The sequence below is a fragment of the Podarcis bocagei genome, assembly GCF_964188305.1.
Source record: "Podarcis bocagei genome assembly, chromosome: 10".
NCBI lineage: Eukaryota > Metazoa > Chordata > Lepidosauria > Squamata > Lacertidae > Podarcis > Podarcis bocagei.
The window spans coordinates 10,941,088-10,966,206 of NC_138135.1; the positions used below are offsets into that span (position 1 = coordinate 10,941,088).

Sequence of the window (25,119 nt, forward strand, 5' to 3'; positions counted from 1 at the left end):
TGGCAAGAGGCTAGGGAGGGAATCAGTGTTGCACCAGGCCTAGCTTTTCCAACGATTGTACTGCTGTGGGTGAATTATGACAAGCCAGCTTAGTTTTTCAAGTCACATTTTTTTACTCCTCTTGCATCTCTGAGTTCCCCAGCACAGAATTTGGGAATGGGAATGTCTTAGTGGGTGTGAGAGAATGTGCTGGGTGCTTGGAAAAAGTAGGGTTCAGAAATAACAATATGTTAAGTGGAAGGGGTCAATACGTTAAGTGGAATGGGACGCGGGTGGCGCTGTGGGTTAAACTACAGAGCCTAGGACTTGCCGATCAGAAGGTCAGCGGTTCGAATCCCCGCGAGGGGGTGAGCTCCCGTTGCTCACTCCCATCTCCTGCCAACCTAGCAGTTCGAAAGCACACCAGTGCAAGTAGATAAATAGGTACCACTCCGGCGGGAAGGTAAACGGCGTTTACATGCGCCGCTCTGGTTTGCCAGAAGCGGCTTAGTCATGCTGGCCATATGACCCGGAAGCTGTACGCCGGCTCCCTCGGCCAATAAAGCGAGATGAGCGCCGCAACCCCAGAATCGCTCACGACTGGACCTGATGGTCAGGGGTCCCTTTACTCTTTACCCTTTAAGTGGAAGGGAGACGTCTTGTTTCAGAAGCGTCACTGAACCTTCCAGCTTCCTGCTCAGCGCAAAAGTCTAATTAGCTAAATAACATCATTGTGGGAACTTAAAACACATTGTGGAGTTGGAGAAATTTGGATAAACAAGAGAGGTATTAACCTAGTACTGAAACAGGTTGTTGTTGTTGTCGCTGTGATCAACAGAAAAAGTCTTACAGTATGAGACAACTCATAGAATCCAATAAACAAACAGCAGCTTAGGAATTTAGGCTTATATCACATGGGACCATAGTAAACACTTATCATCAAATTAATATTTTTGCATAATGCAGTGCATTACTGTAACCCTTAACAGTTTGTAATTTTGACATCGTTTCCCCAAGTCTCGATAACGTGGCACTTTGCTGTTGCCCATACTCTTACAAAACCCTTTTATTTTTTGTTACATTTCCAAATGTGATTGCTAATATTTCTCAAAGGCATCAGAGTTAAATAATATAGGTCTGCTTCAAAATATTTCACTGGGATAACATATTTTACATAGTTTAAAAGAAATATTAATGGGTCCACATTTTCTAGGGACCTGGATAATGAAGTTCTGATTATTTGTTTATATCAAGAAACCAGGTATTTCCTCAAGCTTATGATAAGAAGATGTTTGGGGATATAAAAGGATTTCCAAACCTCTTACTGTATATAGTATATACTATGTGCAATATAAAACCAATGCCCATTAAAACAACAACCTAAAATAATAAAGCAATGGTACAAAAACTGATAAAAGTGAACAAAACAAAACCAGAAGATGCAAACACATAAAATACATCATTTTGATCTTAAGGGTCAGGGAAAGCCTAGGCAAAAAAAACAAGCCTTTACTAGACACCTGAAGCAAGTAATAGTTGCAGCTTCATTTATGGCAAAGGGAAGGGCAATCCACAGTACAGAAAATGAATGTTTTGGGGTCACTACCCTATGATATTCTGTGGGGTGCGGTGCCACAAGCAGAATTTCCCTAGATGTTCTAAATGATCTTACAGGCAGCATCTAATTGATGGCTCATATAATTAGTCCCCATGCTACCACTCTGAAGTAGATCATGATTCCCATTTTACATCAAAACAAGGCTGAGACTGGGAGACAGGTTCAAATCCATGAAACAAACCCATGGTTGTGTTGGGACTGAAAGATAGTTTCTCCATGCCTATATGGCTTGAAACCGAACTGATTGGCCTCATCACTTGCTGACGCATCAACCAGTGAGCATTAATGTGTGAGCAGACAAGGATGAAAATAATTTATGCTTGATGTGGGCTTCCTGTAGGCATCCGGTTGGCCTTTGTAAGAGGGTGCTGGACTAGATCGGCCTTTTAACCCGATCACACAGGGGATATTAATGTTCAATCCATGGTTTTAATTGTGGGCTTGCAAAGACAAACAAGTCATCAGTTGATGCTGAGAGCATATGTCTGAAGTCTCTAAACCAGAGACAGCCAAAATGATGCCTCCAGATTATGCCCCTAAACCATGGGGATAAACCAGGTTCAAGTTTCGGTTCAGATCTATAAACCACGCACCGGATGGCCCAGAGAAGAGAGGGCACACATTTCTTGACTTTATGAGCCTGCATTAAAACAAAACTATCGACTGCGAGATGCATTCTACGGAAGCGACGTTTTGCGGAGCACATCTTCCAGGTCCCATCTGCTCCAGGCTGCAACTTCTCTCCCCCTTTCTTTCGACACAAACAAGTTTTTCTCCTTCCTCGTTTCTGCTTCTGTCAGCACTGCAAAGGCCCGAGACAGCTGCGGAAGAGCAAAGCTGCATTTTCTTTATGCCAGAAAGCACCTTTTCCCGAGTTGCTCAGAGGGGCTGTGCTGAGACCCTGTGCAATCCCTGTGGCAAACCGAGTGATGCCGATACCTAGCAAGCAGAACCCAGACAGGTTTTTGTTTTGGGTGAAAAACAAACAACCCATTTACTCCTATTTCCCATCAATTATTATTATTATTATTATTATTATTATCATCATCATCATTATTGCATTACTCCACAGGATAATAATGCATTCTCCCCCATCAATTCCGTTTTACTTGTTAACTTTTGGGGAAGCTATTCCTGCTGCTTAAAGAGACCCCCTAGCATCCAATTCTCCAGGGGCGCCCCCCCTTTTGCAAATGTGCTTGCTCATTACTGTACACCTCTTCTCTTGCTTTTTGGGAAAGGCACCTGCGCCGGATTCCTCCTGGTGTCTCTCCTGTTTCTGATCTCGGTGTGGTCCCCCCCCCCCCCCCCGTTGTTGTTGTTCCTTGTTTCCCTCCGGACAAAACTTGGTGGTGCTGGTGGTCTGTTGCAAACAGCCCGGCGTGTTGCGTCGGCGGGGGTTAGGCGAGATGATGGTGTGGTTTGGGGCTTCTGGGTTGGTGTTTTGCCTTTTTCCTTTTTTTTTTTTTTTGGCTCGCTGCTGCTGCCGCTGCAGAGTCACGTGGGAGTCCCCGAAGTTTCCATAGCGAGGCCTCTCGGCGTCACATGATGGCCACGATATAATGAAACAACATTGTAGCGAGGGAAGCAGTGCCCGAGCGCCGGGCGGCGGCGAGAGAGAGGCGCGCGGGGCGCCGCCGGCGCGCACGGGGAGGCGGAGAAAGTTCTCGGGCGCGCCGGCAGCAGCAGCAGCCCTGGGAACCCAGTGCGGCTTCGGCTGAAGGGGCGTCGCTACGGGTTAAAAGGCAGCAGCAGAGCCGGCCAACCCCGCTTTCTTCCCAGCCCGGAGCGAGAGGAACTTTGCGCGCCAGCCTGCGTGGGAATTGCACCTGCTCCGGGCCGGAGAGAGCGCGCGCCTGGCCATCATAGGATTGGAAGAGATCCCGAGGATCGTCTAGTCCAGCCCCCTGCAATGCTGGGAAAAAGGGGTCCGCGTGGGTTTGGAAATTTTTGCTTGGTGGGGGGGAAATTATTTCCTTCTCTCCCCCCCCCCTCCTTTTTTCATCTTCTTTGGGAAGAAGAAGACCCGCGCCTGGATCGCGAATGTGAGTTTATTTATAGGGAGGATTTGTTGGGGGGAGCGGGAAGGATTGAGGAAATGGCAAAGATGCGCATCCCCGGGCAAGGAAGGATGGCGCTCGGCGTTGGGTCCGTTTCCGAGACGCTGCGTTTTCGTTTCGCCACCTCTTCTTGGCACTGCCCGGTCCCCCCCCCCCCCGGCTCTGCTAGGAAGGCAGAGCGAAGGCCGGGCTGTTCTTTAAAAGAATTCTCTTTCCTATTTTTGTTTTGTTAAAGAGGCGATCGCTCCATGGTGGCGGTGGCGCTGCTCGGCGGCGCTGCTTCCGCGCGGGGCTCCGGGCGCACCGGGCTCGGCGGGCGCCCCTCCTGCGGGCGGCGTGGCGTGCGTGCGCCTCCCCCCCCCCGCGATGTCCGCATTCCAGCTAATGTTGCGCAGATAAAATTCAAACTTGAGGTAAACAGAGGAGGAGGAGGGGCGGGAGGGAGGTTGTTTCCATCCTTAGATCCCACCTCCTCCTCCTCCCAGGCGGAAACACCTCCCGGTTCAAGAGATGAGAACAGTCCCCAGATCTCCTCCAACCCCATCCATCCCTAGATTCCTTCACTTCTTAGGTGGGCAAGGGCTCCTCGCTGATGCCCGGAACTCTCCACCCAGGGGTGAAAGAGCAGGTGTCTTTGCAACGCCAGGTTTAACAAGTTTAACAACCCAAGACACCTCCAACGTTGGGCTTGCTTTTTGTTCACCATTTGGAAAACGCCATGCTCCTATCCCGGTTAGCCGCCGCAAAACATCTTTCCTCCAAGGAAAGGAGTATTGCAACCTCTCTAACCTCCCCATATTAAAACACCCAGGTTTTATAATCAGCCAGAGCAGTGTTTCTGTACAGGGGCATGGAGTAGTCAGTAGGACTTGCCGGCAGTTATCTTGCTTGCACTCCTGACAGCGACCTTGCAAGGTAGGCCAGTGTCGCTGTGCTTGCGTTGCAGTTTGGTGTGGAGGCGGTAAGAGGGGAGGGGGTTGTCCCTGAGGCCTACGGGTGAGTTTCTGGTAGAGGAGGAGGAAACGCTCCCTCCTTGCTTCATGACATAATCCAGGGGCGAAACACGGCTTTATTTCACCCAGGTCAAAGACTCCAGTTTGGGGGGCACCCCCCCATGTACATCTGCGTACATGTACAGGCTGGGAGCCTCAATGGCGCCCCTCTGGAAGCTTCACCTGGGGCAAAAATCCAGCTAGGACCCTCCCCCCCCACCCCATAGCTATGGCCCTGGCAGAATCCCTATCACTACCTCCTCTCCCGTTTTGCTTGGGCTCTTCCTTACCTAAAAAAAGCTCTGTGTATGTGTACACAGAAAGGGCAGAAAAGGAAATACTGTATGACCCTCTTACCCACTCTTGCCCCAGGAAATCCAAGGCTTAAGGTCCACTTCTCATTCTGCTCTTACAATACCGCAGCCTTGCTGAAAGCAAGAGGAGCGGTGCAGTGGGGAGTTTTGTAGTAGTGGAGCTTACATCTGCAAAGAGAGAGTTGATGAACGTAGGAGCCAGTGGAGGAACGCTGGGCTGGTGGGTTGTGTGGTTGTTTTTGCCAAACTTCTGGGCAAAGGAGAGAACCTCAGGGGCGTTCAGTGGGTGCTGCTCTGTAGACCTTTGCTGAAATATCCTCCTTCTCCCAGGCACCTGAAAGGAAAGTCACGGGAGCCTTGCTCTCTCCTTGGCCTCTGGTCCCCTTAAGGCTTCTGCAGTTTCGGGCATATCGCTCATGACATGCAAAACGCTGTAATAACAGGGTGGAGGTTTGTGGGGGTTTGTGGAAGCGACAGCTGGGTGTGCGTGAGGTTAGACGGTGTTGACAGCTGGCTGCGTATGTGGCTCAGCGGTGTTGGTGGAAAGAGGAGAGCGAATGGTAGTAGTGAAGGGGCAGGCACACAGGTAGTGTGCGACCAGCGGTGGTGGTTTTTGTGATGTGCTTCCTGCGGGGGGCTGGGGGTGGGAAGCAGACGGGTGCTTTTTGCCCAGTGGGATGCTTGAGGCTGTGTTGACATGACTTAAGAGAAAACTTCCCCTCTGCCCAAACCGCTTGGAGGGAGGTGCAGGCGATGGATTAGTTAACTGTGGGTGGAGATGTTTTGGGAAGTGCTTGTTGTGTTGAATAACAGGCTAGCTGTTAAAAGAGTGTTGCATGCCTGCCTGGTGTCTGTGGTTGTTCCTCCGCCGCCTCCCCAGGCCTCCTTGCCTTCCAGGGTAATACTTAGCAACTTCGCTGTACGTTTTGCATCCAGAGAGAGCTGCCTGTGCAAACATTTCACTAATTAATTGATGCAAGTTTCCCCTCTGCGAATGTTCTCTGGTGGCAGGGAACAGCTTGCCTCCAGTGGCATGCAGAGAGAGAGAGAGAGAGAGACAGAGAGGGTTAGTGAGGAAGCCTGAAGCTGGAACATTTAAATAAACAGTCTTAAAGGCATATTCATATGAATACATAAGTCGTATTTTTTCTCTCTCTCTCTTTGTCTTTTACACACACACACACACACACACACACACACAGACACACACACACACACACACACACACACACACGATTGCCTCCTATAAGCTCAGCTCAGTTTGGGTAACAACATGTTATTTAAAACTGTGGCAACGAAACCGGAGAAGTTGAATTATGAGGAAGTGATTAGGCTTTTCCGGCATTTTTCTTTGGTAAAAGGAAAATAACCTAGATTCCTCTCTCCCCCCCCCGTGGTGAGATGTCTTCTTTTATTTAAGAAAACCCTTTCTAAGATATTTGTAGTACTGGGTCCCACCACAACCTTCCCTTCCCCCCCTCCCTGCAAAAAACACCCTTTAAAGCTGGGATGGAGGTAGGGTTTTGCAGATTAGCCGGTTAGAAGAGAAGGCAGGCTTTAAGGCTGTGGTGGTGCTGTCTGACCGATGTGATGTGTGCGTGTGAAGCATTTGAGAAGGCAAAAAGTAGGAAATATGCCATTTTCCTGTGCGCATGGAGCGGGGCATTGGATGTTCACAGGGTTGCCTTGGGGTAATCTCAGGATAAAGGAGCAGGAGTCCCACACGAGTACGTATCACCCACGTTAAATCAGCTTGCAACTACCGTGGTTTCTTGAACTTCACAGATGAGTTAAGGGGTCTTTATTTGCTATGGCAATAACAGTGTTGGTATCTTTAGATTAAAGACCATATATGTATTTATGGACAAGGAGTTGATTCTTCTAGGTAACACAGCTTAATTAGGAGTATGAAGCCCCCCCAAAAAAAGAGCCTGGGGGAAATTTGGGGCCATTTGTTTTCCGACTGGCTTAGGCTGAATGTAAAAGGGCCTTTGGTCTGATTGTGTGTGTGTGTGTTTTTGTGTTGCAGGGAAGCCTCCTCACACTGCTGTGCATGTTCCATGGCAAATTGGCCCGTGTGTGTGTGTTTTTAGCCTAGCACTACTGACCCACAGCTAGGATGGTTTGTGGCAGAGTACAAGATGTTCAGTCCTGTGCATGGGAGAGGCTTGCAAATAACCAGCTCACTGCAGGCTGGGAACCAATGCATCCAGATTCCAAGCTGCTGATTTGTGCCTGGCGATGGTGTGAAACGCTGCTAAATGAGGGCAAAGGGCCGGTTTGTTGTGTGTGTGTGTGTGTGTGTGTGTGTGTGTGTGTGTGTCTCTCATTCTGGGGAGAAAGAACTCTCTTATAGAAACCAGAGGTCTCTCCATAGAGGAAGGTGGCTAATTTTATTGGGATAGGTTCTGAGGGTTCAAACACAGGCTATATTATCACAAATATATGCTTTTTAACGTCTCTGAACCACCGTGCATTACTGGACTGACTGAAAAGCAGTTTTCGTAAGAAAAAGGGGGAAAGTAATCTGTATTATTTTGTATCGAAGGAGGGTGTGGCTGTGCCGGATTAATTGATGCGTACGATCTTCCGTACGAAACATGGGCTGTTGTGCGTTGCGGGCTCTGTGTTAAGATTCGAGAGCTGCTCTGGGGAGTGGTTTGTGTTTGGGAGTCCAGGGTTTTTAATGGCATAGGTAATGATGGGGTTACGAGGCGCACAGAACAAAGCAGAAATTGTGGGGCCTGGATGCGGCCGGGGAAGCAACAGAAACAGCAAATGGTTACCAGAAATGGAAGGGGGTGGGCGGGAGATGATTCGGCTACCTCTGTGCATGTGTGCATGAACACAGGGCAAACATGCACAAACTCTTATAGCACATCTGTACACACGAAGACATGAGCCTTGTTCTAGCGTGGGGTCCTGCAGAGATTGCAAAAGTGCTGTTTGCTTCGAACCGGAACGGATGCACATGGTGCTGCCATGTGAAGATCTGTGCCTCGATAAGAGGTTCACGGAGGTGGCCGGCGCCATTTTTGCTAGGCTGTGGTGCGTGGGGATCTCGTATCTGCTGCATAAAAACTAGCCGATGGATGGCATCATCATCCTCTTGTTCCGGGATGCTCCTTGATCAGCGCAAGATATGTGGGCCGCCGTAAATAAGCAGGTTGAGAGGGAGGCACCAGATCCCACAGCATGGCCAAAAAGACACGGGGAGTGTTCCTCTCGACAAAAACATCATTTTGCACATGTTCACAGGGATGGTACCCAGCTTGGTTTATGGAATCCTCCTTGGGGGGAAGCTGTGCCCAAAAGCACCCTGCCTTTCATGGCATGCTTTTCAGAAACCAAGTACTGGGGTTGTGAAGAGGTTTGCCCTGCTGTGTTGTCTTGTTTTGTGGCAGAGAAAGAGAGAACAGATGCTGTGAAGAGGTTTCAGTTCGCTGCTTTCTAGATGGAAGGAAGCCCTGGTTTTGTTTCGTTTCTCTTGCATGAGGGTGGCATTAAAGTCAAAGGGGCATTTTTGTAGGGGGGGGGGCAGATGTTGCAGTCCCTGATGTATTCTCAGTTTGGGGCATTTGTTTTGTGGAATAACGGGAAGGTATGGATGCCAGGAAGGTGTTTGCTTCCAGCATTCCTCCCCCAGAACAAGGACAATGCTTCTTGGCTCTATATTTTATATTTTATTTACATATATATATAATATAATATTATATATATATGTATATATATATAGCCACACTCCATGCAATATATATTATATAGGCCCTGCCGCGTGACAAAATGAGCCGGTGGTCCTATATAATATATATATATATATATATATATATGTAGGTTTTGGTGTCTTCGGGTGTCTTCCCGTGTAAGAGTTGGGGTGTCTAGGCGACGTTTCGACGAGGTCTCACTCGTCATCTTCAGGCTGGTGCTTTCGGCTTCTTGTTACTAGAACAGAGCAGGATCTCAGTGTTTGAGTTCCTATAAATACTGTTGAGGGGGTGTGGTGTATGGCCTCCAACATTCTGGGCAGATAGGAAGTTCCTAGGTTAATGTGCCTTTTCTTCTTTTGTTCATTAATTACTTGAGGGATATCTTGAGTGATTACTTGAGTGATATTCTGAGTACCACTTAGGAGGGTCATTAGGTGTGGATTAGTTGCTAAAGCTTTCGTGTCTTGACCTCTTGACCTTGTGAAGAGTTTTTCTGAGAAGATGGCTGTACTGCACTTAGTTGTGCTCTGGCTTGGCTTCGTGTATAGGGGCGAGCTGTGGTTTTGTGCCCTGTGCCAGCCAGATCTGTGTAGGGATTGCAGGGGGGTGCAGCATCCGGAGGTGCCACTATGGTTTGGCTACTGGATGGTGTCTGTAATTTATCTGTGGAGAGGGTCTGGGTTTGGGTCTGGTGTGGTTGATTGGAGATGGCGTTCTGTGTGCCTCTGGTTCTGGTGTCGGTTTTTGTGGGGAGGGCTAATTTCCAGATGTCTGGCAGGCGGGACGTGTCGTCACGCTTGTTCATGTTGTGAGGGTGTTTCTCTATCTCGATGGCTTCCATGATTATTCTCTTGTGGTGATGTTCCATGTTAAAGAGCAATTTGGAATCTGCAAAATTAATTTCGTGTCCTGTTTCTTTCATGTGTTGGTAAAGAGAGGAAGTTTTTTCTTCTTTTTTGACGGCATTCTTGTGTTCTGCGATACGTGCATTTATTCGTCTGTTTGTTTGTCCAATGTACGTGGCTGGGCAGACTTTGCAGGGTATTTCATAGACCCCTTGGTTTTCTAACTGGATTTTATCTTTGGGGTTTCTGAGGATATTGGCTATTTTTTGGTTGGTGCAAAAGGCTGTTTTGATATTGTGTTTATGGAGGATTTTGCTAATTTTATCTGTAGTGCCCTTGATATAAGGAAGGAGGGCCATGCCATTGTTTTCTTCTGTGTCTTGGTTTTTGGGGGGTGTTTCTTTTTGGATTAGCTTCGTAACCCTGTTTTGCTGGTATCCGTTGGCGATTAACACATTTGAGAGATTCTGTAACTCAGTTGTCAAGTGGTCTTTGTCAGCCAGGCGTTTGGTTCTGGAGATGAGAGTCTTGGCTACGGAGTTTATTTGTGCAGGGTGGTGGTGTGATTGTGCATGTAAGTAGCGGTTGGTGTGTGTTTTTTTCCGGTAGATAGTGTGTCCTAGGGAGCCATCAGGTTTTTTGTAGATTAGGACGTCAAGGAAGGGAAGTTGGTTGTTGGCTTCTATTTCCATAGTGAATTGTATTTTGGGGTGTAGGCTGTTGAGATGTGTGAGGAAGCTATCTAGTTTTTCCTTCCCGTGTGGCCAAATTACAAAGGTGTCGTCAACATATCTGAGCCAAAGTTTGGGTTTGTGTTCTGACTTGTCTAAAGCATTGGTTTCAAAGTGTTCCATGTACAGATTTGCGATGACCGGTGAGAGGGGTGATCCCATAGGTGCTCCTTCTATCTGTTTGTATCTTTGTCCATTGTGGATGAAGTACGTGTTGGTTAGGCAGTGGTTGGTCAGGTCCAGGATGTATTTGGGGGGATTGTATTTGTTTTGAATGGCTGTCAAGGCTTCATTAATGGGCACTTGTGTGAAGAGAGATACAACATCGAAGCTCACAAGTAGGTCATCGGGATGTAGGTTTTGCTTCTTTATTGTTTCTATGAACTGGAAGGAGTTTGTAACGTGTGAAGCGATAGATTCTGCATAGGGCTGAAGTTGCTTAGCGAGAAATTTAGCGAGATTTTGTAGAGGTGAGCCTATGGAGCTGACTATTGGTCTGAGTGGTGTTCCTTCTTTGTGTATCTTGGGGAGACCGTAGAGTTTGGGGCATCTGGATGATTTTTCTCTGGGGATGATTCTTAGCTGGATTTCTTCACTGATAGGAGAGGCTTTTATTTTGGATTTGGTGGTTTTTTCCAGATAGGTGGTGGGATCTGTTTTTATAGGTTGGTAGGTAGGGTCTTGGAGTAGATTTGATAGTTTTGCTTGGTAGTCCGATGTGTTCATCACAACAGTGGCATTACCTTTGTCTGCTGGGAGAATGATTATGTTGTTGTCTTTCCTCAGGTTGGTGAGTGCTTTCTGTTCTTCTTTGTGTAAATTGCTTCTGGGTGGTTTGCTGGTTGGTGACTTCAAGTCTGATTTTATTGGCTTCATCTGGGTTGATTTTGGTTAGGCTAGCTTCGACTCCGCATATGATGTTTTCCAGCTAAGAATCATCCCCAGAGAAAAATCATCCAGATGCCCCAAACTCTACGGTCTCCCCAAGATACACAAAGAAGGAACACCACTCAGACCAATAGTCAGCTCCATAGGCTCACCTCTACAAAATCTCGCTAAATTTCTCGCTAAGCAACTTCAGCCCTATGCAGAATCTATCGCTTCACACGTTACAAACTCCTTCCAGTTCATAGAAACAATAAAGAAGCAAAACCTACATCCCGATGACCTACTTGTGAGCTTCGATGTTGTATCTCTCTTCACACAAGTGCCCATTAATGAAGCCTTGACAGCCATTCAAAACAAATACAATCCCCCCAAATACATCCTGGACCTGACCAACCACTGCCTAACCAACACGTACTTCATCCACAATGGACAAAGATACAAACAGATAGAAGGAGCACCTATGGGATCACCCCTCTCACCGGTCATCGCAAATCTGTACATGGAACACTTTGAAACCAATGCTTTAGACAAGTCAGAACACAAACCCAAACTTTGGCTCAGATATGTTGACGACACCTTTGTAATTTGGCCACACGGGAAGGAAAAACTAGATAGCTTCCTCACACATCTCAACAGCCTACACCCCAAAATACAATTCACTATGGAAATAGAAGCCAACAACCAACTTCCCTTCCTTGACGTCCTAATCTACAAAAAACCTGATGGCTCCCTAGGACACACTATCTACCGGAAAAAAACACACACCAACCGCTACTTACATGCACAATCACACCACCACCCTGCACAAATAAACTCCGTAGCCAAGACTCTCATCTCCAGAACCAAACGCCTGGCTGACAAAGACCACTTGACAACTGAGTTACAGAATCTCTCAAATGTGTTAATCGCCAACGGATACCAGCAAAACAGGGTTACGAAGCTAATCCAAAAAGAAACACCCCCCAAAAACCAAGACACAGAAGAAAACAATGGCATGGCCCTCCTTCCTTATATCAAGGGCACTACAGATAAAATTAGCAAAATCCTCCATAAACACAATATCAAAACAGCCTTTTGCACCAACCAAAAAATAGCCAATATCCTCAGAAACCCCAAAGATAAAATCCAGTTAGAAAACCAAGGGGTCTATGAAATACCCTGCAAAGTCTGCCCAGCCACGTACATTGGACAAACAAACAGACGAATAAATGCACGTATCGCAGAACACAAGAATGCCGTCAAAAAAGAAGAAAAAACTTCCTCTCTTTACCAACACATGAAAGAAACAGGACACGAAATTAATTTTGCAGATTCCAAATTGCTCTTTAACATGGAACATCACCACAAGAGAATAATCATGGAAGCCATCGAGATAGAGAAACACCCTCACAACATGAACAAGCGTGACGACACGTCCCGCCTGCCAGACATCTGGAAATTAGCCCTCCCCACAAAAACCGACACCAGAACCAGAGGCACACAGAACGCCATCTCCAATCAACCACACCAGACCCAAACCCAGACCCTCTCCACAGATAAATTACAGACACCATCCAGTAGCCAAACCATAGTGGCACCTCCGGATGCTGCACCCCCCTGCAATCCCTACACAGATCTGGCTGGCACAGGGCACAAAACCACAGCTCGCCCCTATACACGAAGCCAAGCCAGAGCACAACTAAGTGCAGTACAGCCATCTTCTCAGAAAAACTCTTCACAAGGTCAAGAGGTCAAGACACGAAAGCTTTAGCAACTAATCCACACCTAATGACCCTCCTAAGTGGTACTCAGAATATCACTCAAGTAATCACTCAAGATATCCCTCAAGTAATTAATGAACAAAAGAAGAAAAGGCACATTAACCTAGGAACTTCCTATCTGCCCAGAATGTTGGAGGCCATACACCACACCCCCTCAACAGTATTTATAGGAACTCAAACACTGAGATCCTGCTCTGTTCTAGTAACAAGAAGCCGAAAGCACCAGCCTGAAGATGACGAGTGAGACCTCGTCGAAACGTCGCCTAGACACCCCAACTCTTACACGGGAAGACACCCGAAGACACCAAAACCTACATTCCTGTACCCGTGAAAATCTACGAAAGCATATATATATATATATATATATATATATATATATATATATATATATATATATATATTCCAAGCGGGCAGCCTTGTTAGTCCGCTTCACGCACGCACAGAGCAATATCTATCTGTTGCCGTTAGGGGGCCCGTGACACCTTTCACGCGTTGCGAGGTTCACACGTGCACCCGAAATGAGGCAAACTGCTCTGGAACTGCGAGTATCGGCCTCCTCGGATTGGCTCCCTTTCTGCGCCTGCCTGTCCTGCGCCCCGCGAACGCGGGTTTGGCTGCCTGACGCGTAACGTGAGGAATGTTGTTGTTGCTATTGTTATCATTTTGTGAGGGGAGACTTTTGTGTGGGGAAAGTGTCGGGCTTGTTTTCAGGCGCGTCTTGGGAACGCGCGGCTTTCGCGTGTCTGAGGAGAGAACCGTGTCTCTTCCTCCTCCGTGTGAACGTGTATGGGTCGCCTCGGGAGTTTGTTTTGACAGCCGGGCTTTCCCTCCCTCCCTCCTCACAGTGACGTGCCAAGCCCCGCCCCCCCCCGCGCTCCCAGCCAACACGAACACGAACGCAGCTCCCGCTGCCAAGCAGCGGCTTCCGCCCTCAGCCTCCCAAACCCGGCCGGCGCCACCTCGCACTGACTGCGGCACGGCCGCCGGCGAGCCCGCCCACACACTCGCGGCCGCCTAATCAAAACCCTGCGCTCCTCCCCCCGCACCGTTGCCAGCCAATCACAGCCTAGCGCCGCTGCCTTCCAGCCACGCCCTCAGCTTCCCCCCTCCCTGGCGCTCTCCCCCGCGCGGGTGCTGATTGGCTTCTCCTCCTCAAGTACGTCTCTCGCTCTCCGCTCCCTCCCCGCCTGCTTCTCCAGTGTTTGTTATGGTCCGGCCTCGTGCCGCCGGCTCATTTTGTCACGCGGCAGGGCCTCGCGCCGCCCTTGTCCCCGCCCCTTCTCGCCCGTTCGCTCCCTTCCCTCGTGCTTAGCTCCCTCTACCCCCCCCCGCCACCCCGAACCTTGTGGCGACGAGGCTTCTGATTGGCTGAGAGGAAGGCGGGAGGGAAGGAGGAGGGGAGCTAAAAAGCGTTTAGGGCGTTTTACCTCAGGCACCCTGGTCCTTGAATTTTATTGGATTTTATACTAAACGCGCGCGCGCGCGCACGTAGATCTATTTATATTTAGGCATACACACACGTATATAGATTTACATACGTGCATCTCTATGTATATCTACATATATAGCTATATAATATATATGTAGATATACATTTATAGATATATGTGTGTGTGTGTGTGGAGAGAGAGGACACTGCCAACAATAATGGCACTGCCTGCTCTTGGGTTCCTTCTTACCAGGGACGCGGACTTATAAAAAATATTGGGGGGGCGGGGCCCCGGGAAAGCTCATGAATAATAAATAAGCTCATGAATAATAAATAAGCTCATGAATAATAAATAAGCTCATGAATAATAAATAAGCTCATGAATAATAAATAAGCTCATGAATATGCAAATAAAGTGGCGCCGCCTCCTCGTGAGCGAATAGGGGAGAGCGTGCTGCGCCTATTAATCAGCTCCGGAGCGGAAATTGGGTGGAGCTTCTGCTCGGGAGGGAGGGCAGGAGGCATGCAGCCCGACCCTGTGCATTTTGGGCTGGGGGAGGGGCGGCGATGGCGCTCTGCTGGAGGGGCGCCCGAGATTATCGCCCCCCCAAACGAATTTTTGAGGGGGCTCGGGCCCCCTCAAGCCCCATGGAGTCGGCGCCTATGCTTCTTACGCATGGACAAAGTTGTGAAGAAGAGAAATAATCCTCACGATTATGAATAAACGTTGAGTTACTGTCAGTGGGCTCCTGTTGTCAGAATAATTTGACGCCAGTTTTATTCTCCCGCAAACCCTTCAAACTGCATGTTCAGTCGCTGCGGCAGGTAGAAGTTCAACAGGCAGAAATGGCTGCTGTGGCTTTTGCCTCTGCCTCAGGGGAAGCTGCACCTGGCCAGTACCCGCCTGCCAGCTGTTTAAAGCAACATGGCCGAGAAGTTCCCTTAGCTACCGATTGGACCACCCCACCCTCATCTTCAGGAAATGTTGTGTTATTGCAACACAATGGCTGCGGAAAGAAATGTTGCAGCGCTAGCTGTGGGAGTGGAGCCCAATGATCCCTGAATTCTAGCAACTCGTAATATAAATAAAATAATACAGTGGTGCCTCGCAAGACGAAAAGAATCCGTTCCGTGATTCTCTTCGTCTAGCGGTTTTTTCGTCTTGCGAAGCAAGCCCATTGACGGATTAGCGGATTAGCGCTATTAGCGGCTTTTAGCGGCTTATCTGCTGATCGGATCAGCTGATAAGCGGCTTAGCGGCTTAGAAAAAGGGGGGGAGGAAAAAAACCCCGCAGGAACTCGCAAGACATTTTCGTCTTGCGAAGCAAGCCCATAGGAGATTCGTTTTGCGAAGCACCTCCAAAACGGAAAACTCTTTCGTCTAGCGAGTTTTCCGTCTTGCGAGGCATTCGTCTTGCGGGGCACCACTGTAATAATAGTAGTAGTATTGTGTGCAACATTTGTTATGGCAAGAACAACTTGCTGCCTTTGTGAAGAGAGCAGGGATCGGGGAAACTGTGCCCTTACATGTACTGTTATTAGGACTATAGTTCCCATCGTCCATTGCCATTGGCCATGGTGTCTGGGGCTGATGGGAACTGGAGTCCAGCAACATCCGCTCACACCCTGATACAGCCCAAGGGCCTTATTGCCGCCTGGGCCACCTTCTGGGGGCCACATGCCAATGATAGGCAAGGGCCAGAGCCACAAGTGGGTGGGAGCAGCTGAGGCAACATCGATACTTGCACAGAATTCTTACTATGAGTTAAATTTATATACCGCCCGTTGTCCAGAGAAAATTACAGGGCAGTTTTACGGCATCAAAATGCAAAATGCAAACCCCAAATGCATATCATAATCGCAACAACAACCGATAACCGCCTCGCTCCCCCCAAACACAATTAAAATGGCCATAGATGTTTTAATTGATCAGCCAAAGGCCTGGCTATCGAGTTACTGCATAACAGAAGTATCCTTTCTGAATCCCGTCCCACACCCTTCTCTGTCTTCCATTCAGGCAAGCAGGAGGCATTATCAGATTTCAAGCAAAACAAAAGTACGCAAGCAAGGTGAGGCTGCAAGGGGATCTGTGCAGCCAAAGGCCCAGGCGTGATCCTTTGCATTTAAGATTTTACAGACTTCGTTTAGGGAATGCTAGTGTGTTTTTTCTCCATGCTGGGCTGATGCATTGCTTTATTGTTTTGCTGCTAAATACGCAAAGGCAGGAGGCCTGCCTTTTGGTCAGCAACCCCAGGACCGGATTCATTCTCAAGCCGGCTTTATAGCAGTTGCACCTTTGATGCTGTTGCCAGCATGAATCCCACGGGTCTGCAGTCTCCGTCTCGTACTCGGGTGGGCTATTGCTGGCCAGCCAGATTCCTTGCAGGAACCTCAGTAGATGTTGCCAAGATGATTAAAACAGCCACCACCAGGTAGCTCTGCCGCCGCTGATTCGGCCCTGAAGGTTTCCATTATACGTCCCCCCCCCTTTTGCTTTTTTTTTTTTTTTTTGCGCGGCACCAAAATAGCCGACTGCAGGCTGGTGACTCATGAGAAAAACACCTGTTTGGTCACATTTGAGCGGAGCGAAACAATGCGGCAGGTAGGCAGGCGGGCAGCTGCGAAAAGGAGGATAGTGGGGTTTCTGCACAGAGGAGGAAATTTTGGAACGGAGGAAGCTTCTCTGTCTAGATCTGTATTTTCTGCACTGAGTCACAGTGGCTCTCCAAGGTTTCAGGGCGGGGAATGTTCCCAGCCTAACTTGGAGCTGCCAGCTATTGAATTTGGGACCTTATGAATGCAAGAAAGTTGCTCTGAACTATGGCGAGAGAGGTTCCAAACTCTGTCTTTTGCATCGTTGTTAAAGCTGCAGGAGTCTCTTAGGCATCTGTTCTGTGTTTGGCCACTGTTGTGTGAGGATATTTATTTGTTTAAAAGCATGCATAAGTGCCTCAATATTTTGAATATCTCTAAGCGGTTATAATCTGGACACTGGATGTTAGCTGCCTCTAAATCTCCAGTTGCAGATAGGTAGCCGTGTTGGTCTGCCATAGTCAAAATAAAAAAATTCCTTCCAGTAGCACCTTAAAGACCAACTAAGTTAGTTCTTGGTATGAGCTTTCGTGTGCATGCACACTTTTTCAGATACCAGTCGTATCTGATATTTGCTGATATTTTAACCCATTCCATACCAAGAATGGCCATACCATAATAATAATAATAATAATAATAATAATAATAATAATAATAATTTATTTATACCCCGCCCATCTGGCTGGGTTTCCCCAGCCACTCTGGGCGGCTTCCAACTGAATATTAAAAACAATACAGCATTAGACATTAAAAACTTCCCTAAAGAGGGCTGCCTTCAGTTGTCTTTTAAAAGTAAAATAGTTGTTTATTGCCTTGACATCTGCTGGGAGGGCGTTCCACAGGGAAGGCGCCACTACCAAGAAGGCCCTCTGCCTGGTTCCCTGTAACCTTACTTCTCGCAATGAGGGAACCGCCAGAAGGCCCTCGGCGCTGGATCTCAGTGTCCGGGCTGAATGATGGGGGTGGAGACGCTCCTTCAGGTATACAGGACCGAGGCCGTTTAGGGCTTTAAAGGTCAGCACCAACACTTTGAATTGTGCTCGGAAACGTACTGGGAGCCAATGCAGATCTCTCAGGACTGGTGTTATATGGTCCTGGCGGCCACTCCCAGTCACCAGTCTAGGTGCCGCATTCTGGATTAATTGCAGTTTCCGGGTCACCTTCAAAGGTAGCCCCACATAGAGCGCATTGCACTAGTCCAAGCGGGAGATAACCAGAGCATGCACCACTCTGGTGAGACAGTCCGCGGGCAGGTAGAGTCTTAGCCTGCGTACCAGGTGGAGCTGGTAGACAGCTGCCCTGGACACAGAATTAACCTGTTCCTCCATGGACAACTGTGAGTCCAAAATGACTCCCAGGCTGCGCACCTGGTCCTTCAGGGGCACAGTTACCCCATTCAGCACCAGGGAATCCCCCACACCCGCCCGCCCCCTGTCCCCCAAAAACAGTACTTCTGTCTTGTCAGGATTCAACCTCAATCTGATAGCCGCCATCCATCCTCCAACCGCCTCCAACTCACACAGGACCTTCACCGCCTTCACTGGTTCTGATTTAAAGGAGAGGTAGAGCTGAGTGTCATCTGCATACTGATGAACACCCAGCCCAAACCCCCTGATGATCTCTCCCAGCGGCTTCATATAGATATTAAAAAGCATGGGGGAGAGGACAGAACCCTGAGGCACCCCACAAGTGAGAGCCCAGGGGTCTGAACACTCATCCCCCAACACCACTTTCTGGACACGGCCCAGGAGAAAGGAGCGGAACCACCGTATAACAGTGCCCCCAGCTCCCAGCCCCTCAAGACCAAAATGCCACTGAGATTCAATAAAATGCCTGTAACAGTACAAAATGTGATAATGAACTAAATTTTTGATTTGCTCATGATTGCACACTGAGATCTAGGGGCCATGGGGGGGGGGCGGGTAATCCTATATACCATGCCATCTTTATCCTAGGTGCCAGAAAGCCAGCCTAGACTTTGTAAGATTCTCAAGTTCAGACTTGGGTGAGTCTCTAGGAGGAGGGAATTTCTCAGATGTGGGGCAATAATCCAGAATAACTTTCTCTAGCAGGGATAGAGAACTGGATCCACCCGTGAGCGGAAGCAGACACCTGTCAATCACCCTACAAAACCACCAACCAGCTGATTGGAGGTTACAGCATCCCCCTTTGAAGTTGCTCCATCAGCGCCAATCAGCTGATTGACATGGGGAGTGTCAAAAGGAGCTTTTGCCTGCTAGAGGCTCCATGTCATATAGAGTTGGAAGGGACCCCAAGGGTCATCTAGTCCAACCCCCTGCAATGCAGGAAACTCAGCTAAAGCATCCTTGACAGATAGCCATCCAACCTCTGCTTAAAAACTTCCAAGGAAGGAGAGCCCACAGCGCCCCCATGGAGACTCTTGAACAGCTCTTACTGCCAGAAAGTTTTTCCTGATGTTTATTCGGAATCTCCTTTCTTGTAACTTGAAGACACTGTTTTGAGTCCCACCCTCCAGAACAGGAGAAAACAAGCTGGCTCCATCCTCCATGTGACAGCCCTCGAGATATTTGAAGATTGCTATCATATCTCCTCCCGGTCTCCTCTTTTTCAGGCCAATGTTGTTATCCTTTACTAGCTTGCATGGTTTTATGTTTATTATTAACACCATATTTTATTTTATTTTTCTTTCATTCTCCTTTTCGGCACCCAAAATCAGGTTTACCCATTCCCCCTCACCCTGGCGTAGCTATTCTGCCTTTGAAAAGTGTGTGGCAGGCAGAAATTCAGCAGGTGAAGTTTCGCTTGCTGCTCAGAGGCACCAGTAAAAAGGCCCAACAGTCCCAAGCGAAATGTAAACAACCCTAATCCAAATTCAGGGAACTGTGCTGCTACTGCTCATATATTTCAGGGTTGCTCTCTGTTTTGGGCATAGACCCTCCATGCATTTAATAGCTGCATGACAGCCAGAAACTTAACAGATGCAGCTTTTTAATTCCTTCCTCCTTGTGTGTGTGTGTGGAAGCTTCCACAGTGGATTTTTGCCTGTTATACAGCCGTTGGAAAATGCAGCGCCTCACCCAGCGCGGAAAAGAAAAGCTGAAATTACTCTACATAGTGCCCTGCCTCTGCAAAATTCACAGAGGGAAGGGAAGAAGGGCAGAGGCCCCAACTGGGAGAGCTGAGAGAGAACACAGCCTTTGAGATCACTGGGAGGGGAATTTACCTACTAGGAACGAACTGTTCTGCATTTCTTCCTGTGCGGTATATATGGGGTGAGGGGAAAGGAAGGGTGTGTGTATTCCCTCGGTAGATGGAAACCACCGACTTCTGAAGTGTATTTCCTGATGTTAATGGTCATAGACAGGGACCTTGGTTTATTGCACATCAGAACTCAAGAATCCCAGAGAAGGAAAGCCCAGTTCTCTCAAACGGTGGAGGCTGCTCCATTAAGAATGCAAGGGCGTAAGAAGAAGGCTGCAGGATCAGGCCAGTGGCCAAGCAGGTCCCTGTGCGAAACCAGCAAGCAGGATTTGAGCCCTCTCCCTTCCAGTGGTTTCCAGACCTGGTACTGGAAAGCATTGCTGCTGCCAACTGTGGAGGCAGAACATAGCCATTGTGGCTAGTTGCCTTCTCCTCCTTGAATTACCGTACTGGCCCGAATATAAGCCGCACCTTTAAAATTGGGGGGGAGGGGGAGGCAATACCCAAATATAAGCCGCTCGCTTAAAATTGGGTTACAGGCTGAAAATCGCTGCGGTTGGTCGAATTGTAACTCCGGGCCAGTTTAAGACTTTGATCTTGCAAGCCCGCAAAAGTTAAAATTGCTATTCAGTTGCTGCAATTCCGATGACCCCCGCCTTCCTACAGCTCCTCCTCACCCAGTTCTGTCCCAAGCAATGTGAGGCACCTTCATCTTGTCTGGCTTTCCTCTACCCTCTTCATACCTCTTTCGATTTGGGGAGACCAGGGGGGAGAAGAGCTGCCCGTCGCAGGAGGGGGAGGGCACCCTGGATTCTTCACCAGCCTGACTCATCTCTGCCTCTCCTCTCCAGCCTCTGATTCTGGGCTGCTCTCTGGCACAGCCTCTCCCTGTTCACGAAGCCCTGTTGCCTCTTCAGCATCTGACACCTCCTTCCCCCAGTCTTCTCCATCTTCTCCCTCTGACCACTCATCGTTGTTCCACCACCAGTTCCCGGGCTCTGAGCCCCCTTTTCTTTGGGGTTCCCCTGCTGATTCCTCCCACCATTCCTCTGCGTCCAACCAGTTCATGACACTCAGTGGCCTCTTATCACTGCAAGTTACTTTCTGCATGGCTTTTCCTGTTGTGTGGTGAGCCTCCCCAGCCCCCCACCCAGCGGTGTGGCCTGGGGACTTGCGTGATGGGGGGAAGTCATGCGACGAGCATGATCCCCACGGCAACCGTGATGTGTGTTCCTGCCAGTGATGGCGTGGGAAGGAATGCGTCAGTCATTGGGGATGGATGTGCTAGCATGGTGTTATGCAGCTATGTTATGCCATCCTGTGGGTGGCACCGCAACCCAAGGACGCCATGGTCTCCATTGTTTAGATAGCTGCTCTCCTGTTCTTGTGGGTCGTATTTTCTTCCCTTGATCTTTCAGATAGCTCTTTCTAATCATGGCAGAAGTATGTGTTCACAAATTCATTTTTCTTTGTATTTACCCTTGTGTTTTTAAATAGCAGCTGTGGAATGCGTATGGGATTAACTCTTCCACACCTCCATGCCATGGTCTTAATGTTAATCCCTGCCCCCTCCTTATTGCCAGTTATTTGTTTATAAAAGTATTCCTATACCTCCAATCCATACAAGGTGGTATACAGCAGTGTATACAGTGTATACAGGGACACGGGTGGTGCTGTGGGTTAAACCACAGAGCCTAGGACTTGCCGATCAGAAGGTCGGCGGTTCGAATCCCCGCGACGGGGTGAGCTCCCGTTGCTCGGTTCCTGCTCTTGCCTACCTAGCAGTTCGAAAGCATGTTGTCAGGGGTTCAGGGACAGAGGCACAGGTGAGGGGGGAGACGGAGAGCGATGGGGAAGAATCCCAGGACTGTGAGGAAGAGGATGACAATGACTTGAGGTCTTCCATGAGTCTCTCAAGTGAATCGGAGGATTCCCAGAAGGGGGCGCCCCTAGTCAGGCCAAGGGGGGTCACAGGGGGGACCTGCCAGGAGCAGGGAAGCAGCAGGGAAACCCCGAGTGGGAGTGGGAGATCGGGGCCGGCTTCCCAGCAGGAACGAAGTGAAGAGAGTGGAGTTCCCAGTGTGACACACGGAGCGGAGCAGGCAGGAGACAGGGGAAGGAGATCGGGGCAGGACGTCCTGCCGGAAGAGGCGGAGAGTAGTACAGGGAGTAGTGTAAGTGTCAAGAGGAAGGTCAGGGGTAGCGAACGCGCGCCAAGTTCAAATGTGGAGGCGCGCGGAAATGGAGAGAGCTCGGAGGAGGAGCCTGGCCCCAAAGTACGAAGGAGGGGGGAACAGGCATCTGAGGAAACCGCTTCGGGAGAGAGCAGGAGGGAAGGAACCCAGGGGGGCAGAAAGACCCTGCGGAAAAGGAAAGACAGGAAGAGGTGGACTAGCACAAGCCTCTTAAGCTGGTGTAGGGGCGGGACCGATTCAGAGGGGACTTAAAACGTCTAGGCTAAGAGACGCGGGGCTGCGCGCCTCGGTTGTGGAAGCAATAATGAACTGCAATAAACATCCTTGTATATAAGAAGAACCTGGCGTTGGTCTTTTGTGAGCTGAGACCTGAGGCAGCCCTGACACATGTCAAAGTGCAAGTAGATAAATAGGTACTGCTCCGGCGAGAAGGTAAATGGCGTTTCCGTGCGCTGCTCTGGTTTGCCAGAAGCGGCTTAGTCATGCTGGTCACATGACCTGGAAGCTGTACGCCGGCTCCCTCGGCCAATAAAGCGAGATAGTCGGTCACTACTGGACCTAATGGTCAGGGGTCCCTTTACCTATACAGCAGCATATACAACAAAACCACCACAAAAAGGTCCAAAATTATTAAGATCAGTGGCAGACAATATTAAAGTAGTTGCATAGATCTGCCTACAGAAAAAAGCTCTTGGAAGAGTTGAAAATAAAAAGCGAGGGTGTCTGCTGCATCTCTGCTGGAAGCGTGTTCAGAGCACGGGACCAGCAACACTGAATGCCCACTAGGAGGCCAATCCAGGAAGGAAGCATGTCTTCATGCAAATGGCAGGTTTGGAGGTGCTGGGTGATTCTCATTGAGACCACCAAGCGGGGGAAAGGGTTAAATCCCCTTCACCTCTATCACAGCAGGTCCCAATCCAGATCAGGGCCCCTCACAGCTGCTATCTGAAAACAACAACAATAAACACAAAGGACGCCGTCTTCATTTATGTCTGGTTTGACCCTCACTGTTTCTTTATTTTTTTAAGAGTCTCTTCGAACTGAGCATATAAGCAAGCCCATTGTCTTGTACCAGTAAAGACATTCATTAAAAACTTAGTTACTTAAAGAGCAAATTTCCAGTAACGACTGTAGTTGAGCAATAGGAGGAATTCCCATCGCTGTAGTCTGCGGGGCAGATTAGATGACCCTCCCTTGGGTTGAAGCACGCTGTGTCCCCTGGAAGGTTTGGCAGATGGGGCTGGCTTAGGATTCACTTGTAAACTTCATAGCTATGCAATTCTCAGGGGCCCCCTCGTGCGGCTTTGTAGAACCCACCAAGAAATTAACAACATATGAACGCGCAGCCGAAGCACAATTTATTAAAGCAGATTGTGCATCGGTATTAAAAGCAAACAGAGATGAAAAGTCAACAGAGAGACAGCTTCGCTGCACTTGGCTCAGAAGCACGTCTTTCCGAAACAAGCCTGTCTCCACTCCAACGGAAGAAGTGCGAATCTTGATTAGAAATTAGAATGGCGGGGAAGGAAGAAAGGAAGCATCTCTTTGGCTGGGCAAATAACAGAACGTGTGCCAAAACCAACAAGGACGAACAGATACAAAGATGGACAGGGCCCCTGAACCTTTAACGCTTGCATAGATTAGAAGAAGGACTTTTCGTGGTGGTCCTCCTCTCCTCCCCATGTGTGTAGGAAACCTGCCAAAATTTTCTCTCCTGCGTGCTTACTGAAAGTAGAGGAGCTTCTGTTCTCCTTGGCGATTCATATTTATCCATAACAAGCCTGGGGGTACACCTGCATCCCATAATAATAACCTTATCTGTCTATGTCACCTGGTTGCCCCAGCCACCCTGGTCAGCTTCCAGCAAATTAAAACATATTCTTGAGAAGCCATTGAGAGTTGTCGTGAATGCCTTTAAAAAAATCACCTTTGGCTAATAAAGAGTCATTCTTTCTCTGACAGATGGGACCATGCTTTGCTCATTCATGCTTCTGTACCATCAAGCATGGTTCCTGCAGTGTGCCAGGCATGGCGCTGCCCTTGAAGTTGACTCCAAAGCTTCAGCTGGTGCTTCAGGCCTTCTGAAGCTGGGATGGAGAACCTGTGGTCCTCTGGACCTCAGTTGGATCACCACTTCCCATCATTGCTGACCATTGGCCATGCTGACTGGGAGCTGGTAGAAGTTGAGTGCTCAACAGCAACACCCACGGACCCACAGGGTCACCATCTCTGTTGTAAAGTGTGGACCGTTTCAGCTGTTCTGGGACAGTTACATTGGTGGCCAGTTTGCTTCCAGTCCCAATTCAGGCTGCTGGTTTTAACCTTTGTTAAAAAAGCTGGGAATAGGTAATCTGTAGCCCTCCAGATGTTGGATTCCAGGTTCTATCGGTCCCAGCCATCATGTTTTAAAGACTTGCATGGCTTGGAAACTTCAACCCTTAAGGTAGTATTTCCCAACAGCTTGGAGCAAGGCTTTTATGGTGACATATCTGAAATGGGAATCTCTCTATCATGTATGATCTAGTTGAGATTCCAGCATTGCAGGGTCCCTTAACTCAGCAATTCTATGAAGTAAACCCCTTTGAAATATGAAAGAAAAATGTATTTAATGAACTAAATACTGTAGAATCTGGCAATTAGGGTCAAAAACCCAATGCACCGCCATTTTATATAGTGACATCACTGTACATAAAATACTGCTTTTTCTAGAGCCTTATGAGTCAATAGCATTAAAAAGGATAGCAGCTTAATAACATCCACTTGGCAACCGATAATTTGCAGAGGGCAGTTTTATATTTTTCGAAGCACATCCAGATTAAATGCGCC

At 48.6% G+C, this 25,119-nt stretch overlaps 1 protein-coding gene across 7 annotated transcripts in view; it reads left to right on the forward strand.

The window, feature by feature from the left end:
• The first annotated feature begins 602 nt into the window (after nt 1-602).
• Nucleotides 603-25,119, forward strand: part of LOC308595782 (endonuclease domain-containing 1 protein-like) — a 157,999-nt gene continuing 133,482 nt past the window's right edge. Inside the window, exon 1 of one of the 7 annotated variants that reach the window (XR_014012113.1) lies at nt 603-3,642. The gene's annotated coding sequence lies outside the window, so the exon portion shown is untranslated. The remainder of the gene's footprint in view (nt 3,643-25,119) is intronic. The other 6 variants (XR_014012114.1, XM_081210493.1, XM_081210496.1 and 3 more) reach the window with 6 other exon arrangements.